This window comes from Grampus griseus (genome assembly GCF_964374135.1).
Source record: "Grampus griseus genome assembly, chromosome: 9".
Classification (NCBI taxonomy): Eukaryota; Metazoa; Chordata; class Mammalia; order Artiodactyla; family Delphinidae; genus Grampus; species Grampus griseus.
Window position 1 is genome coordinate 47,438,487 of NC_139003.1, and position 19,820 is coordinate 47,458,306.

The 19,820-nt window shown below is 40.1% G+C and overlaps 1 protein-coding gene across 4 annotated transcripts in view; it reads right to left on the reverse strand.

Moving 5' to 3' along the window:
- CREB5 (cAMP responsive element binding protein 5) overlaps positions 1-19,820 on the reverse strand; it is a 410,470-nt gene that overhangs the window by 336,526 nt on the left and 54,124 nt on the right. The gene's annotated exons all lie outside the window — the stretch shown is intronic.

Genomic DNA, 19,820 nt, shown 5'->3' on the forward strand with positions numbered 1-19,820 from the left:
ATGGTCTTTTCTTATGCAGGGGTTAGGTTCTAAGGTAAGTTCATTAGGCAAAAATTGAGCGTAATCAAACATCTTTGCAGATCTTCCCCCAAACCGATAAAAGTACAATATATATGATTGTGTGGTTACTAATCTATACAGTAACATAAATTTTTTTTAAAATATCATAAGGAATACTATACAATTGAAGTTCCACAATTTAAAGAGTTTTCTAAATCATACTTTTCTTTTTGCCAGTTTTGAAACTGAGTTTAAATAAGCTCCATGTGCTGCTGGTGGGACACGGCTTCATTATAGAACTAAAACCTACTGTTTTGTCTCCGAAGAAAGGAAGTCCTGTGCTTCCTTAAAATTCTACTTGTAGGTTATTCCAAAGGAGTCTTAAGTCACCTTCACCCTTGAAAGAGGAAACTCTGCTTCACTCATGGAATAGTTACCCTTCATCCAAGAAAACTTTATCATCTTGCAAAAAAAAAAAAAAAACAATTCTAATTTGTACATCATTACAGCCTTCCCCCAAACACTAATATATCCACATATATTCTTTGGGAAATAGAGGCATACTTTCACTTTTCTGAAACACAAAATGAAAACACTTGCCTTAGATAACACTCCTAGTCAGATATTAAAAACAAATTTTAAAATGTAAACTCTCTTCACATCACTATTCCTCAATTTTCACTAAGTAATGCCCTTTTCACTCTCCATTTGGAATGACTAGTCACCTATCAAGGCAGTAATGTCGAATAATTTTACAGTTTTCCTGTATCAGGCATATTGGTTAAACTTTTTTACTCTATTATATTTAGAAGAAGAAGGAAAAAAATGCAAGTATCTTCCGAAGTTTTCCACTTGCCCTTGTCTGAGGAAAGTCATGAGCAACTAAAATGACTTCTCACATCTCATTATTCATGTGATTTTGCCATCACTTATCATAGAGCATCCCTCCTCCCCGCTGTGAATTCTGATGACTTACTTCTAAGCCTCCAAATAAAGAGTGACTTTAAAGCTGAGAAAATGATTTTGATCCAAGATAGAACAAACAGCATAGTAACTGGGTTATTCATTAATATTAAATATGCCTTGTTTTTCTAGTAAACTTTTTAAAACACTTCCCTGGAACTTTTCTGTCTCTGGGTCCATGATCTGCCTGACCATTACCAGGTCACTAAACTGCTTCATGCCTCAATTTCCCCTCCTTTAAATGGGGGTATGAATATCAATCTTCAACTCCTTCATTCCTGTATCACACCAATCAGTTAGGGAGCCATTTCCAAATTATGGAGAAAGGTCTTAAAGGTATTTAAGTGTGTGTGTTTGGAGGTGGGGGGAGGTTTTGTGGACAAGTGTTACCGGAACCTCACTCTAATATTAACTATTCCTCATGTATAATGGAGAAGTTGCCATAAAGTAAGTCTTTCTTGGACATCATTTAACAATTTTGGTTGCTAAAGTGACCAAAGAATGCCAATATTAGTCATATTATTAACCGATATTAAGATTACATGATGGTAAAATGGGAATGTTCCAAGAAAGTTCCATATAAATACATGTATGGTCTACATCTGAAAGAAGTAATTCGTGATAATAATTAAATTAATGTCCAACCGATAGAAGTGGTCAAGATTGGAAGTGCTACTGCTGCAGTTTAAAGGGGATTCATTAACAAGCCAAAGTGAAGAAAGAGACTGACCAAGCCTTGCCACGTCAGTATGAGGAGGAAGTATTCTTCTACCATAGTCACAACTCTATCCCAAACCTGAGTCCACCAAAATGCGACTTTTCCCATAAATTCAGGCCCTTAATGGTAAGTTTATCAATTCTGCTTAACGTCAACATGAGCTACCTTATCTTAATTATGGGTTATAATTTGCATACGAACTGCAGCAAATATCATGGAATTATATGATGCTAGTGATAGGAGACTGAACAACATTCAGTCACAAAAAAAATTTCAGTCATATAGATTTACTCTGTCTTATTGAGCCTTCATAGTCTGGACGCCACACTTAGAGGAATAGGATCAATTAGACAACTACTGAGTCTGCCTTCAAATAGTTTAGAGTTCATTATGTTCAACCGAGTTACCAGTCATTGTATTATTTTATTATTAAAACATATATGAATCTGTACCAATTTATCACATGCTATGAATCCCATGGACCAAATGCTTTGGCAACATACTATCGGAATAAGTGTCCTGAGGTAAAATGGCAGCTGCTAAAATAAAATACATTTTAAGTGATGAATAAGGTCTGAGTGGGTGTATGTATATGTGTGAACCTCAACTGCTTTATTTTGATGCTCTGCGTTCCCACATTTAGCCCTCTATAAACAGCACACCCTTGCTCATTCCTCCTGTGTGGGTGTTGGGGATAGTTTTACTAAATAGTACCACTCTACCACGCAGGCTTCATTACTTTTATCAACCAGTATGATCTGGTCTGATGTATTAGTCAAGAGCCATGATCTCTTTTTATGGTCTATTATTATGGTTCTTTTCTAGCACACATTGTAATAATTATTCTCTCAAGCAGACTTCTACTAAAGCCCTGTGTATATTCTTTTATCATCCATCACATGGGGGGCAAATTACTCAGACATGATTTTAGCCAGGCTGTTCTGCATTTGGTCCTCAGAGGTCAGGCCTCATCTTCTCATTTCCCATTCAGTTGTTTTACTAGCTGGGATGTTTTAATGAACCAGGTTTTGCTTGGCAACCGCCATACCCCAGGCTGCACTGCACAGAGCTGCCATAGTAGGCGTTCAATAAATATTTGTGGGATGGATAATGAATCCTGAATCACCACAATAAACCGTCTCAAACAGCTTGCTTTTTTCCTACTCCTAAGGCAGTGGTCCTCAAACTTTTCGGCCCACAGCCAAGTTTTCAGCAAGGCAAGAGTTTGTGCAGGCCAATAATTCCACCTGTTCCCAGTTATGACCAGAGAAGAAATCTCACCAGGTTTAATGGAAAAAAGTCAAAGTTGCTTTTGGTGAAAACAACAGTCTAGTTTTCATTAAATTTCACATGTAAAGGTATGAATTCATTATGAATTCAGTCTGTTAATATTGTCACAGATGCTGAAACCACTGGAGTCCAGTCTATTAACCATGTGTGGACTGTTTATGGCACCCCGAGAGGGCCCTCTGAGTAACACCCAGTGCCCCGTATCTTTGGTTAAATACAGTAATAATTGTGGAGGGAGCTGTCTAATCATTTCAGAGTTTCTTTACAAATAGTATCATTTTTTGTTCCTCCTTTTCCAAAGTTTAGCTTCAATGTTCACTTAGAACAAATGCCTCAAGAGTCTAATCTCCCTTCAGAGTTTTGGAAAACAATACAAAACCCTAATAACAAACCCTAATGGTGTATTAAGCGAGTAGAGCTTTTTCGTAGTCGACAAGGAGATGACAGGTTTGATTTACAATTCAAACTAAACTGCCACTGGATTCAGCTGGCCTCTCAATGAGCAAGAATCTCTTTCATTGTTTAGCGTTTGACCCTACAAATTCCTCCTGGTCTAAAATGGGAAATCTTCCACAATGGCTGATGCAATCCATTCAAATGCTTTGCCAGGCATTTAGGTATATACTTGGAATTACTACTTCATGAAGGGCAAACACTGCAAAAAACAAATGCTACAAAAAACTTGGATAGTCTACACAAAACACTGTAAATACGTATTTTCAACTTAAGAGCAACAACTGAGCCCAAAGGGAAAAAAACCTACATCATCTGCTTTGCTAGAATCAGCCAACAGTGATGCTTCCCCATCTAAATCATAGTAAGTCATTACCGATTCTTAGTTAACAGCAAACTCCGATCTCAGTGTAATGGCCCAAATTTCCCCCACAAGAGCAAACACATTCATACAGTGATACGGGATTTGGAATAGTAAGACACTAAAAATGTTGTTTTAATCTGAAAATCTGGCATGCACTTTTATCAACACCAAAAGTTCTGGGAACTTCAAAGCCACAACTGTATATATAAATGAGCACTAATAATAATATTGATATCCTCATCAGCTCTGGTATTGTTAATCTGGACATGAATGCATTAGAGATCTGAAAGGGGGCTTGCATTTTAATAGCGATGTTAACAACCTCTGTCAGCCTTTACTGCCCTACAATGAGCGTGGAATGAGTCTTCTTGGCAGGACTCCTGTGAAGCAGATCTTCGCTACCCTGTTGAGCTTACTAGACTGCAGAAAGGGTTCTAGAAGAGGAAACAGGTCCTTCCTAAAATGCCAAGGTTAGCCGACAAACATCTTGAGTTCATCACACTGTGTGAGATTCCAGATCAGTCTTACTTTGTTTCTGGAAGCAAAGATTGTTTATTATCTAAATTAGTTAAGGGTATAGCCAATTTGTACTTCATGTCTCTGAAAAAAAAAAAAAAAACACCAAATATTTCTCTCAATGTCTTGGTCAGAAACGCAAAGAGCCACACTCAGTAATAACCCAACACAAATTCAGCAAAAGCACACATTAAAGTATTTTATTCTAAGATGCCTGATTCTACTTTAAAAGCCAGGGTGCAGGGTCATTCTCCCAACACGTGGCTAGCTATTGGAAAGGAATTATATATTTAATCTGAAGGATATGGTACCTTTCACTACTTTATTTGCTCATGTGTGATACAGAGCCATTTTAGTAAAACATGGTAAATAGGACCATTTACAGAGGTATTATTTAAAAAATAATTTTTAAATTATTTTAAAATTCTTTAGAATTATTTTAATATTGAAACTTCAAACAGAAAAATAAACACCCTTGAATCTCAGTCCAAGAAAATCAATTATTTTGTGAGGGGGTCTTAGTATCCATCTCTGCATCTGTGTCTCTCTGTGTCTTTGTTTTTCTGTGTGTATCTTCTCTCTTGAAAACTCTATGTCTCTCTTTTTATATGTCTGTTTCTCTGTGTCTTTGTCTTGTTATGTATGTCTTTGTCTCTCTTTGTCTGTCTGTCTGTCTCTCTCTCTCACACACGCACACACACATACACACACTCATTTTATCAGATGTGCTCTTACTAGCTTTACTGGTAAAAAGATCTAGTAGGCTTGTTTCCTGTTTCAGTGTTATTCTTGAAGTGGGCTGCAGCTAGAATCTGAATTTCATTGGGCTATTATTATTTGCAGCTGTGTGACCTTTTTAACCCCGCTTTTAAAGTGACATTTCAGCCCTCAAGCTTGAAACGCCTTGAATGCTGCAAAGTTTTCAAACTAGAGATTTATACAGGGAACAAGACCAAGGGTGGGACTCTACCTTCTCAGCGAAAATTTCAACAGAACTTGGCGAGAATGGGGGTGTCTTGCTGGGCAGTTTACAGCCAGAACTCTTCCCTGGGAGTCCTCAGCTCTACCCAGACCACTTGCAGCTAAACATTGCCATCCCATTCAAACCAGAATATCATTGTCCTTAAAAGATGTCCACCATTCACTGGTATCCCCAAAGTTCAGAGTCCCACAGCCTGAATCACAGACCTCTTTAGGGTTGTTTCACAGGTTGCATCACGCTTAAGGGACTGTGCAAATGTCCCTTCGAACCAGGCCCATGGTTCCCAGGAGGAAGGATTTCCAAAGAGCTTTTGTCTCTGGAAACTCACAGGGCCTTACTTCCCGGCCCTCACAGGAGAGAGTGCTGGGGGCTCACGTCCTCTCGTGTACTTTAGCAGAGGTTTGTGGTTTTATTTATGTGGCGTTTATACTGTGTATGAAAAAACATTCCAGTGGGATTGGGTTTTCATATGTTAGATTCCTCTGTCTTCTCTCTCTCTTTTTTTTTTTTTTTTTTGTTTTTGTGTTAAGTTTTCCATATGTTTCTTTGGATATGAGCCCTCTTTTTAAAGTTACTGGCTAATTTCTACTTATGTTTCACACAATACTGTCTCACAGCTTTCCTACCTATGGGTTCAGAAGTTCAGAACATACTTGTTAAGCAACAGTGCTGGACCTTAGAGGTGCAGCGTATTAGTCTCTGCAGGGTATGTGTCTGTGCCCAAGGCCGTATGTCTAAGTATGTGTTCCTCTTCCTGTTTCCACCTTGCACAATACATTTTTGGCAGGACACACCTCATTTCAATGAAAAGTTTATTTGACATGCATGTGGTTAACAAAACACTAGCTTAGAGATTCTCAGGTTTTGAAGGAAATATTGAATGTAACAAAATTACTTGGCTTGTTTCTAATGAGACTGAACCCAACCTCAGAAGACAGGCTGAAAAGCAAACTCTTCCTTTTACCTACTCCCAATACGAACAAACTGATGAGAAAAGAAAAAAAAAAATTGGAATAAGAGGTGACCAGGGGTTCAGTTGACCTTGTCATCTGTACCTTTCCAGAAAGTCTTCCACTGCAATTTAAAATAATTGCCCTGTGAAACCCTGAGAGGAAAGACTATGATAGCAAAGAAATTAAATGCAAAACCAGGTATATTCTTCATTCTGGTCAAAAGCAGCTTGCCTTTAGAAATTGAATAACTTAGCAGAAGAAAGAAAAAGTTCTTTCTTTCCCTTTTTTGCTCTACTATAGTAAAATTTGACTTTAAAATTGTAACCCGCTCCCAAACGGGACCACTTTGCCTCTGGATACTTTTTAAGACATTTTGAGTGCATTTGGTTTTTAAACTGTTTTCATGTAAAAAGAATATCTTCGAATATTCTGAAAAATTACAACTTTCTAGTCTTGGCTTGCTTTTCACACATTCAAATGATTTTTATTGGCTAGAACTGTTTTCCTGGTATCTTTATTCTATACAAGTATCCTTGCGTCTCCAGCAACAATATATGTTTGGTCCATGTGAGGTATAGGCTGAAGTCATCTTTAACAAAACATCTGAGAAGTTTCCTTCTCATGCATGAATCAGAGCTACAAAATGTGACACTGTGTATGAAACACAGTGGTGATCATGCCAGACCTCTCTGCTCTCTGCAAGGCCTGGTAAGAGGCTATTTCATCTTAGTATTAAATCTTATGATTACCATCACTGACTTACTAGTAAAAGACATTTGAGAATGATGGTATCAAACTGAGTGTTTTTTACCTTTTACTCCAGAAGAAAGCTAGGCATTCTCAAGTCCTATCTAAAGCAGCCAGCAGTTGTGTTCAGAACTTGCCCCATCTCACCGTGTCAGTTGAATACAAGGGTAAAAATACATTCAAAGACTTGATTCAGATTCCTACCGCACTATGCGTCAAATGTCAAGCATGTGAACATTTGACAGTACTAGCAGGTCACTTAAGGGCCACGTTTAGGTAAAAATCTTAAGTCATCTGAAGATTCTGTCATCATTCCAATAAAGTTCCCTCTGTAAATACTAGCAGGGACTCCCCTGGTGGCACAGTGGTTAAGAATCCGCCTGCCAATGCAGGCGACACAGGTTTGAGCCCTGGTCCGGGAAGATCCCACATGCCACGGAGCAAGTAAGCCCGTGCACCACAACTACTGAGCCTGTGCTCTAGAACCTGCGAGCCACAACTACTGAGCCTGCGCTCTAGAGCCCACGCGCCACAACTACTGAAGCCCGCACACCTAGAGCCCACGCCTCGCAGCAAGAGAAGCCACCGCAATGAGAAGCCCACGCACCTCAATGAAGAGTAGCCCCATCTCGCCACAACTAGAGAAAGCCCGCGTGCAGCAACGAAGCCCCAACGCAGCCCAAAAAAAAATAATACCAAAAAAAAGTATATATATCTTAAATACTAGCAAAAGGCACATTTTCATCGGCTTTCCTAGAGAAGGCACAATTTCCTTGCATGGCCCAGCAAGAGGATTTGGAAATATGTGAAACCAGTTTTTAGTTGCCACTGTTTCTGGGAGTCACCACTGTCATTTAATAGGTGGGGTCAGGGGTACGAAATATTCCATGACGTGCAGAATGGGCAGCCCCGTGCAACACCAAAGTTTCCCGACCCAACAGCTAATAGTGCAGATTTTGCAAGAATAATCATAGTATTAGTCCCACTGCCCACTGGTTTAGAGGTAAAAAGCAGATAAGAGTAAGAAAATAGTAAGAGTGAGACAACGAAAACAAAGTCAGCATACAGCAGAGGAAATGAAAATAAGAGACTAAACACATACCCACCTCTTTATACTTTGCACACAGCTCTGGAAAACGCAGGCAAAGTTAAGCCTAGGATGAGGCTAGATTCAATGCCAATAAAAACTTTATGAATATTCAAAAAAGTATGTGAAATTATCATTCTCTTTCAATGTGAAGGAGGGCTGGGGACTGTTGCCAAAATTTAACTAAGCATAAGCATACGCTTTCAATCCATAGCGGAGACAGATGAGTAAACTAGAGTAGACTTTTTTAAGTGAATTACCTCGTTTGGCTACTTACAGCCCCACTCTCCAGTTCACTTACCACAACGTTCTAAGCCATGTTGACGCAATGGTAGCGAAAGAAAGCCTTGGCCCAAGGTGGAAACGGCTCTTGTTCAGATGCCCTTTCACTCCTGATAATTGCCTTGTTAATTTTATATTATTGCTGAGGACAGCGTCACCAAAAGGACCATGCTTTGTCTGATTTTGGTTTTCTTTTCCTTTTAAAATTTAAGCGGAGAATGTCACAAGATTTCAAATTGTTTTTATGTTACTGGTACCATCAATCATCAGCTCATAGGATACTTATTAGGGGAACACTGGCCCCCTAACCCTAACCAACTTCAAAACTTATTAATAGGGCAAAAACTTACTAATAGGCATATATACACACACACACACACACAAATACATACATATATAAATACACATACATACACACACACACACACACACACACATATATACACATTTAATTTTTTTTCTCTTTCGGCCTAAGTTTTCTAATTGATAGGTTGCGGTGTGTATGTGTGACACACATTACAGAGATTATTTCATCTCTATAAACTAGCTCAAGCCTCAAAACCGATACCTAGTCCTAAACGTAACCCAGAGGAGGCTACTGAGCTCCAAGGAGGTATAAGAGGAAAACCCGGGTCTGCCTCGCAGCCCAAGTTCACCACAGTTAAGGATCATTAAGCCTGTATTTTAAAAGTGCAGAAATCAGATGTATTTCTGAGAATCACTAAGTCGTTTCCACAGACTAGAAAAGTCCTTCATGTCTTTCTCAACTTCCTATTAAACAAAAGAGCCACTCACTAAAGCCTATAAACCCACTGAAACATACTGGAAAAAAGGACACAGAAAGAAAAGGCCTTTTCCTTGAACCACCACCCACGAGAGGTTACACTGTACCAGACTCCAATTCATCAGAAGGTCCTAGCTATTAACAAACAAACGAGGGGCCAGCTCCTTCTCTCCCCAGGGCTCGGCCCCCAGACAACAGCTCCATTTTTCAGTCAACACTCCCAATCAGCATGGAAAGGGAAAGGGACTTTTTTGAATGCCCCTGCTCCCCCAAACCTAGGACCTTTCCCTCAGCTTGACTGTGGTCTCTCTACTCAGGAGGTGGAGGTCAGGGCCTAGGAAATACCCTGAACCTGGACTCTTCCGAGAGGAAAAGTGAAAGCAGGCAGGGGCACGAAGCACCCAGAGGGGATTTGGAAGGAGGCCGGTCAGACATTTCCATTGAAAGGCTGGGTAAAGGGGAAGCAGAGAGCCCCCAAGCCCACATGGGTGAATTACAGCTGTTCAACGAGCCAGTTCTAGGATCTTCATAGCGCACTGTTCAGGGGCAGCTTCAGGGAGAGTGACCTGTGGACAGTGATTGATTACCTGTCGCCCAGAACTTGTTCCAAAGTGATTCAACCTCGGCATGCACTGGGACAGGATCAGAAACCGAGGACACTGGTCTCATTCATTCATTCCTTCCTCACACAGTCACCGGGCACCTACCAAGCATTAAGCTCCATGCTAGGAACAGGAAGGCTCATAAAAATAGCCCCTGCCCTTTGAGCAGTGACCATCCAGTAGGGAGGTGAGGCATGTACAGATGTCTATGGTGGAAGGTAGAATTTTAAAGGCCATAAAGTAGTTTTAGCAAAGTGCTATGAGAGATCAGGGGCCATGAGAAAGCAAGCCTGTTTTATTAACTACGTCAAATACCACATAATCTCCTTTCACAGCTAAACATTTCTCACGATCAGCTATCAATTCAAGGAACAAACACACACACACCTTGAAGCGATCTTTTAATTGTACTAGAAGTAAGGTTTTTATGTTTGTTTTAATTTAGGCTTTATTTTACTTTTAATTCTGATAAATAAGACTACATTATTTGCAACAAGCTTAACGCTGTGGCCAGGGGACCAGATTTTATGTTAGAAAATCAATAATTGAATCTCAGCTCCCTTGCTTACTAGTGTGTGATCTTGGGCAAATTACTTAACTTCTTTGAACATTACTTTTCTCACTACAAAAAGAGACTACAGACAATACTGGCATCATCTGCCTCTGGGGGTATTGGGTGAACAAATGTGCTTTAAAAAGAACTACATAAACTGTAAAGTGCTGTGAAATGTTGGTTACTGTTTCTATCAGTCACCTTGTAGTAAGCACATAGAATTGCTGAAGTACTGGATAGTGCAAAGAGTTATGTCTACATTTGACAGCCTGTGCAGAAAGATTAAAGATTCTGAAAGATGTTGGAGAGGATGATCTTTAAAGAGATCCTGATCTCCTACGCTTCTCTGATAATCTAGCAATTACCAAGCCAAACCTTATTTACCAGCTTTTTACTCGTAGGCTCCCAAGTAGAATTATTTTCTTTGTCTTCTAATTGAGATGCAATGTCAAGAAATGCTTTGGAGTCTGGTCTGTGTTCAAACCTTAGCTCTGTGACATACCAGCTGACATATAAGCTTGGGTAATGGGTCACTTGACCCTGGGATAAATTTGGCTATTGCTGGCTGAGCAAGCCAGGGAGCATCAGACATCTCGCCCTGGGCTTGGAGGAGCCAGAACTGGAAAGGCACATGAATTTGTTTACCTTCCTGGAACACTGCTTCCAACCACAGAAATGAAGGGAAAGCTCTTTGCTAGGCAAGTCCACCCCGACAGCTTGGCCACGCTGTCCTTACCATCCAGACTCCAGTCTCACTGATGGTAGGAAAAAAGTGGAGTTTGGGAGGCACCTGGGATAAACTGAGAAACTCAGTGCCTTCTTATCAGTGGGTACTTCTAGGCTCACCTGGAGTCATTAGAAATAAGACTAATACAGATTAATAAGACTAATATAAGACTAACAGGTAAAGGGGGGGTCAAAAGGTTAAAAAAATGCAGTTGATGTAAAACAGACACAGAAATTTTGATCATATTTAAAATATTGATTTTATGTATATATCAATATATACATATATATGTTTATATAGGTGATAAAATAAAGTCTGAAAAAAAGAAATAAGACTAATACAGATTATGACATTTGTTTACATCCACTCTCCACTTGGGCTACCAAAAAAGAAATTGAATCTTCCTTTTGTTATTAAATTTTCTTTAGCAAGTTATATTATCCTTTATCATCTTACTGCTTATTCTTGTTCTTACTCTTCCCTATTTTTTTCTTTTCTTCCCTCTCCTTTTCATTCCCAAAATATCACATGTGGTATTTAATACAAATACTTTGAATAAGGCAGTAAGAGTTTAGCAGTGAAAAAAGCAAGTCACAGCACAAATCAAAGATCTGGTCAATAAGACCACTTGGGCAAATGGGGAGCTCACATCTCAATAACAGCAACATTTCCTAACCCAGGACACTGGGTTGTCCAAGATGATTAGCCGAAGACCTCTGTGCCTCAAAGCAGATCACCCTCCCAATGCAGAAAGGTCTGTACGTATGGAAAGCCTGGCAAATTTTGAGGGGTTTTTTTAATGCTTGGGAGTAGTGAAAATTTTATTTAGTGAAACTATCTCTTCCATGTACCATCACATCCTATGTGTCAGCCATTTTTAATCTCAGAAAAGCATTTTCCGTCAAGGCTGAAAGAAAGCCTTGATTAGATACAGCTTTGATTTATCTTCTCCACTAAGTGCCTCTGTAGGGAACACAGCCGGATAAAGCCATTCAAATATGAGTTAGAATGGCAAAATTCTCAGTCATTTCCAAAACCTTCAGTTTTCCTATCCACCTTTGTGATCCCCACATTAAAGGATTTCTGGCACTCTTGACGTGATGGGATTATTTAAATAATGACATCAAGCTAATGTTTGTAAGATGCTTCAAGGAACTGAACACAAGTTGAAAGTAGTAATATCATCGTTATTTCTTCATCTGTCCTCTACTATTTCCAAAGAAACAGAAACAACCACTTACACAAACACACACACACACAAAAATCCTCCGGACACCCAAGTTAACCAATGTCTCCTTTCTTCCCAAACCGCTAATCAGCCAGCCACTGGGCAAACAGCTCAAGCACCAGGCAAGGAAAACATGTTATTTTTCTGGGCAAGCCTTAACTTCACTGCCTACAAAACACAGCCCCACGGGGCACATCCCACACATGGTGAGATTAAGGCTCCCCTCTCTCACTGGAAACCAATAGTTACCCGTCAACGCCCGAGGAAACTGAGGTCAGGATTTGCCAATATGCACCCTGAAGTCCAAGCTCATTGATTCTCAAGTTTTCCTACACAGACCAGTACTCACATCCAAACCATCACTGCAAGACTTCTCCCGCTACTATCACTCAAAGAAAGTTCAAAAAGGAGTAGCATAAGAGAGAGCTTCTCTCCACGGAGCCTCATCCCCCAGCCGCCCAACGCCCTGCAGACTTCTCAGAATGAGAGAAATTGCTCAGTGTCAGGGCCGGACAGTGAGTCAACCTGGTGTCTACATGTCCCCTGAACCAGGCGATTCAGTGAGCTAAGGTAAGAAAAGGAAAGCAAAACAAACAACAAAACCAGGCTTCAGATAGTCCCTTAAAAAATGAGGCTGTCGGGAGCCAAATTCAACAGTGCACACAAGCCACTTCAAGGCACACCCCACAGCACTCATCAGAAATCTTCAAAGTACGAGTGAGGCTCCCCTGCCACAGGCCAGGGTCATGGACCCAAAGGTGACAATGAGACACTCCCAAGAACATCTGGACAAATAAGCCGGGCACAGGGCCTTTCCAGACGGTGGACAGTGGCCTCTGTCTTCACTCATCGGATGACCCCAGATTCCTGTCCCAGGGCTGGCTGCTTCCAGCACAGATCTTCACTCACCCAAGCCCAGTGCAGGGTTCAGGTTTTAAGGTGGCTGAAGAGTCACTCTCTTTCCTCATGTCCCCTGTTTGCCTCCAGAAGACTTGTCAGTCTTCCAGCAAATGTCTCGTTAGGTGAGAGCAGGAGACAGATGAGGTCCCTGTTCTCACGGAGAACAAAAAAGAAAGTAAGCAAAAACCACTGGCACACAAATCAAGTAAGTGACCAAGAAAAACAACTGCACATTTTGGAAAGTCCATTGCAAGATATAAATAGGGCAATGTGATAGAGAAAAAGGTGGACAAGGGGACGTATTTAAGGGAGAGGTTGGCTAAGGCCTGAACTAGGCAAATGAGCTGTTTGAAATATGCAAATGAGCTCAACTATGCAAATGAACAAGAGAGGGTGTTCCAGGCACAGAGGACCCCAGAAGCAAAGAGCTGGGGTGTCTGAGGGACTAAAAGGGGACTGGTGAGACTGCAGTGTGGTGGGCAAGAGAGAAAGGGGTCAAGGGTCACTGAGAAGCAGGCAGGCCTCAAATCATCCAAGAGGAGGATTTATTCTGAGTAAAGAAAAGCACTAAAGAATTCCAGGCTGGAGAGAAAGGGACTTGGAACAGTTAACTTTTCTGTTCCTCAGTCCTCATATAAAACACGAGGATCATAATAACTTTACTTTGGGGTTGTTGTGAGGGTTAAAGACATCCCATGATTAGGACAGAGGCTGGAACACAAGGCAGATGCTCACCTTCTCATGAATTAAACAACACAGCCTATGTCATGCATAAATAAGTATTTAGACTTCCCCCAAAGTAAGAAACAATCCCTGTGACATAACTAACACAGGCCGACAGTATGAGAGTCTAAACACTGACCTTGGGATTAATTCTCTCAGTCACCACTTTAGCTCTAGCTTAAAGTCACACTGCCTGGTTTCAAACCATGGCTGTGTGACCTTGGGAGGTAACTCAACTTCTCTGGGCATGTTTTCTCATCTATAAATGGAGATAAAACTATTTCCTAGGCTTATTTTGAAGATTTATTTATATATATAATATAAATATATAATATTTTTATTATATATGGAGAGAACCTATATACAGAATAGAGAGAGAACCTATATACAGAATAGAGAGAGAACAATTTCTGGTGTATAGTGAATATACAATACTTATTAGATATAGTAATAATACTTTTTTTCTATCAGAAGAGACACTGATTTGCCTTTCAAACAAGACACTGAAGCCTTTTCAATCTCATATAACTAAATTTAGGACAATATCAAGTACTATTTTTTTTTTTTTGCTTTGACTGTTAAATACCATATTTTGGATTTAGTAGTTAAAAGAATATTTTTGAAGCAAAAATAAACAAATGGGGCTACATCAAACTAAAAAGCATCTGCATAGCAAAGGACACTATCAATAAAATGAAAAGACAACCTACTGAATGGGAGAAGATATTTGAAAATCATATATCTGATACGGGGTTAATATTCAAAACATATTACAACATCATACAACTCAACAACAAAAAAACAACCCAATTAAAAAACTGTCAGTGTTGAATAGATATTTTTCCAAAGAAGACATACAAATGGCCAACAGGCACATGAAAAGATGTTTAGCACCACTAATTATTAAGGAAATGCAAATCAAAACCACAATGAGATACCACCTCATACCTGTTAGAATGACTATTATCGAAAAGGCAAGAAATACAAGTGTTGGCAAGTATGTGGAGAAAAGGGAACCCTTAGACACTGTTGGTGGGAATGTAAATTGGTGCAGCCACCATGGAAAACAAAAAATTAAGAATAGAACTACCAAAAGCTCCACTTCTGGGTACTTACCCAAAGCATATGAAAACACTAATTCAAAAATATATATGCACGCCCATACTCATTGCAGCATTACTTACAATAGCTAACATATGGAAACAAGCTAAGTGTCAATGGATATATGGATAAAGATGTGAGATATATATAGATAGACTGATCGATAGATATAGATATATAGATGCATACATACACATACACACTGATATATACATATGCAAACATAGATATATATATATACACGTAGATACATACATCCATACATAAACACACACAGTGAAATATTACTCAGTCGTAAAAAAGAGGAAATCTTGCCATTTGCGATAACATGGATGGACCTTGAGGGTATTAATGCTAAGCGGAATAAGTCAGGTGCAGAAAGACAAATACCATATGATTTCACTTGTATGTGGAATATTAAAAATAAATAAATAAATGAACAAACCAAACCAAGCAAAAACAAACACATAGATACTGAGAATGGAGTAGTGGTTACCAGAGGGGAAGGGGCAGGGGGAGGGCAAAATGGGTAAAGAGGGTCAACTCTGCGGTGACAGATGGAAACCAAAAATTTAATGGTGAGCACGCTATAGCGTATATAAAAGTAAAAATATAATGCCATACACATGAAATTTATGTGGTGTTATAAACAAATGTTACCTCAATAAAAAATATTTTTTTAAAGAAGAACATTTTCATTTGGGTGGAGAAAGTGCATCAAATACCATTTTTATTTCTCAATAGACTAGATTCGTTTTGCTTTGGTTTTTACAGAGCTGAGGAATTATTTTAAATGTAAAGACAGTTTATCCATTGAAAGTTAGTCAAGAAACTTTGGTAACTGACAAATCATGCTTTTATCTTAAGTTGTGATTTTATATACACAGGAAATTTTGAGGGATATATATCAAAACATTAACAGGTTTACAGTGGTTGCAGCTAGGCAATGAGATGATCCATTTTTTGTATATGTATATATTCTTTTTCTTTCTACAATGAACATTGATTGTGTACAAAATAAATCAAAGACTCAGTGTAAGATAAAAGGAATACATCCAAAAGCGTGTGATGATGGCAAGGACGCTGTAAGGGTCTGTGAACCTGCCTTGACCTTTGCAGCTATCTGTTCCATCTTCAGCAAATTTCTAAGCCTCCCTAAATTTTAGTTTCTTTATTTGTTAAATGGACAAAACAATTCTTTTCCACACAGCGTTGTGGTAAAGACTGAATGAGGCATACAGTGACTACTCAATAAATCACAGCTCCATAGTACTCTGTAGTCTTTAAGAGCACCTGGGTTCAAATCTTTTTTCTTTCCTTAATTCCCTGTGTGACCTTAGACAAGTCACTTAACCTCTCTGTGCCTCAGTTTCCTCATATTTTATAATAATGGCACTTACCTCACATGGATATAAGAGTATATGAGGATTAAAGGAGTTAACATATGTAAACAATTTGGAACAGTGCCCAGCACATGGTAAATGCTATGTAACTGCCAGTTCTTATTACTATTATGAAATCTAAATCTAAAACTTCTGAAAAGCATATGGTTACATAATCATGTAAATATGGTTTATTTTATGGTGACAAAAATAACAAGCAAGAATAGTATGGCATTTTTGTATCATTCATTGGCAGAGACATTAATTTTTATTCATATATAAACTTGTTATGTTTATACGACAAGGAAAAAAATCAAGGTCCTAATTTTTTATTTGATTCCATGTATTAAACACAAGCTATAATTTGAGGACTACCCAGAAAACTTAATTGCCTGAGCTAATTTCTCCAAGGAGCATTTTCTCTGCATCATTCTGTCTTTACGTTTTTCCACCAGCATAGAACAGAATTCAGTAAATCTGCATGCGTATTTGTTAGAGTATGTAATCACACAGTGTGGCAAGCACAGAGGGGAGTCGGGTTGTCCACTTATTTATCAAAAACAATTTTTACTGGAAGCCTAACTTGCCTGGAACCCTAGGTACTGGGGAGATCTAGAGGAAAAAAAACAAAGTCCCCAAGAGATAACATAGCGGTCAAGATTCAGAATAACACAGAAATGAGTTTCATTCTCTCCCTATCCCTCTGCTCAAAATAGGAGTATCCTCATCTACAAAATAGGAATAATAATAAAAACAACTACTGCTACTACCTCATTGGCTTGTTGCGAAGCCTGAATGAAAAGCTGCCTGTAATTCATTTAGCACATGGTAAGCTCTCAATAAATGTTAACTATTGTTATGTGGTCTTCAAGGGAAGCAGACAGCAGCTGATAACTACATGTCTATGTGAAAAGTTAGATCAAGTTTCAAGGAAGACTCTGAGAGCACAGAAGCAGGAGTGACAATCTACCCATATGAGTCAGGACTCAGGAAAATGGAATTAAACTATTATTCTTAGCACCTTCTATTCCCCCTTCTAGTGCCTTCCCAACACATTGACCATGATCCTTGGTTGGGCATATCTGCCCTTGTCTAAGACAGATAAGATCCCATTCTCCTTGTCTCTAGCCCCAGACCCAATCAGAGCTTACTCTCATCCTCATCCAATTGGAAGGTCAAGGTTATCTTGTCCAACTACGCGTGATGCTTGAGTCTGTTCAACATCCCAAAGAACTCATCAACCAGATGCAGCTGCAGGACCTGCAGTGATGGTGACCTTGTCCCCGTGAGAGACTAGACACCATCTTTAAGATGTTGGGCAGCATCAGCAGCTAGGTCTCGGCTCAGGCCTTTGAAGCAGCCTGAGACAGATAAACTCCATCCCAGAAATGAGCTCAGCATGGCATGCCTGTGGCTTGTCTGCCACAGCAATTCGGGACTCCATGTCTATTCTGCAGGTAAGCTGCGTCACTCAGAAACTCATGACTTCTGTCCAGGGCACTGAGCACCGCCTCACTCTGTTCCCAGGCTCTGTGCCCAGACCTACTCTCTGCCACAGCTTCTGGAGTTCTGACCTTTGAATTAAACTGCTCCTTGCAGAAGTATGTCATGATTTTGTAAGGCCACCTGCCCATCTTCATGTGCTCTCATTGTTTAAGAACTTCCTCCTCATAGGGAACTAAACCCCATCGTCCTGTAACTTGCAGTCACTGGGCTCATCCGATCCTAGGGGCCATCCAGAAGTATAATCTTTTTTTAATGTGGCAGAATTTCAAGTATCCTCAGGCCAATCAAAACTGCCTGGCACTCCCTACTTTTCTTGGAGGGACCAAATATCTCCAAGTTGCTTCTGCTGTCGCCCGTGAGATGTTCTTTCACTAATCCAACCTCTTTCCTAGGATGCAGCCCTGGCCAACTTGACATGGGCATTAGGCTGATGACGGCTTTTCTCTGCCATTGATCCTAGGGAACATTTGCAGTAGCTTCAAGACAGTAGCCCCAAGAAATTAGCTATGTTGGAAAATTCTGGCTAATGGGTAGGCTGTTGATGTGATCTAGGGTGACTTCTATACACTTCATATCACGCCAAAAGAGCAATTCCTCATCTGTCTACAGAAGGAAACTAAAGAATTGCAAGCATCACCAGGAGCAGTAACCCATTTTCATAAATCCTCAAAGAGATCTTGCAAACAGGCGCTATATCTGAAGTACGTATTGCCAGAGTTGTGGCCAAGAATGCAAGCAAGCAAGCAGTAGACAGCACTTCTCAGAACCAAACCTGAGTAGTATTAAATCTTTTCCTTTCCAGATGTGTGAAAGGACAGAAAGAAATAAAAGGGGGGAATAAAAGGTTGTACTTGTGTGTTGCTGCCCTTGCCCTGTGGTTCCAGGACTGGAGTCAGTCTGCATAATGCCAGAGACAGTCCTAAGGACCCTCCCTCACAGAGAAGACAGTTCTTCTGGGTGGTTTTCCTCTGCCCCTCCAGATCCATTGTCTGCACCCCCATCCCATGTCCTAGTAGGCTGCCCTTTACCAACTGCCCCCAAATCTCCTTAACTGGAGGGAGGAAAGGGAGAGAGGTCAAGGGTCCACTCCTGGCACTACCTCTCTGCTGGGGTTCGGGTGGCAGTGATTGTGTCTCCACATATGGTAGGCAGCCCCTTTCCCACAGCCAAGCCCTCCCCAGTGGGTTCTTCCCTTGGCTCCCTCGCCCTTCCAGGTCTCCTGTTAGCCTGCCCACAGTTCTGAAGTAGTCCCTTCATTATCCCTGGGAGAGTGCCATCTATTGCTGTGGGGACCCTGACAGATACAGTGGTCTATGTCCAAGGAATATTTAATCATGTTCATATGCCTAGAACCACCGTGACCACTAATTCTCCTAGATCACAGCCCAGATTTACAAGGCCTTGACCTAGGGACTCAAGACGATTTCAGAATTCTCTGGAGGAGTCAATGGACCAGATACACGTCATCCAACCATCCTGTTAGGGTAGCTCTCAGAATCCTGGACAAAGAAAAGTCAGACCATTCAGGGCATATTTGGAATGAGGGAGAAAAACTTGTTTGGAAATGTTTTCTGATTAAGTGATGTTGGTCTTACGATATGAAAAGCTAAATCAAAAGGAAGGCAGGGAAGGCTACAAACAAAGATTTATTGCTGTTTATTTAGTCTTCACCACAGCCTTACTGAAAAGGTATTTTCTTCTAATTTACAGATGAGAATTTCTGAGGTAAATAACTTCCCCAAGGAACCCAGCTAGAGAAAAGGGGAGCCAGGAAACAAACATATCTGCCAACCCCGATGCCTGCTGTCTTTCCTCCACCCTAACCACTTTTTTCTTTCAAGCCTGATTGAACCTTTCCCCAAATCATCAGTGAACCCTAGTAACTATAACCAATAATAGATATGACATTATCTGGAGAAATATTATCACTCTCAATTTTCACGAAGTACCAAGCTAAAA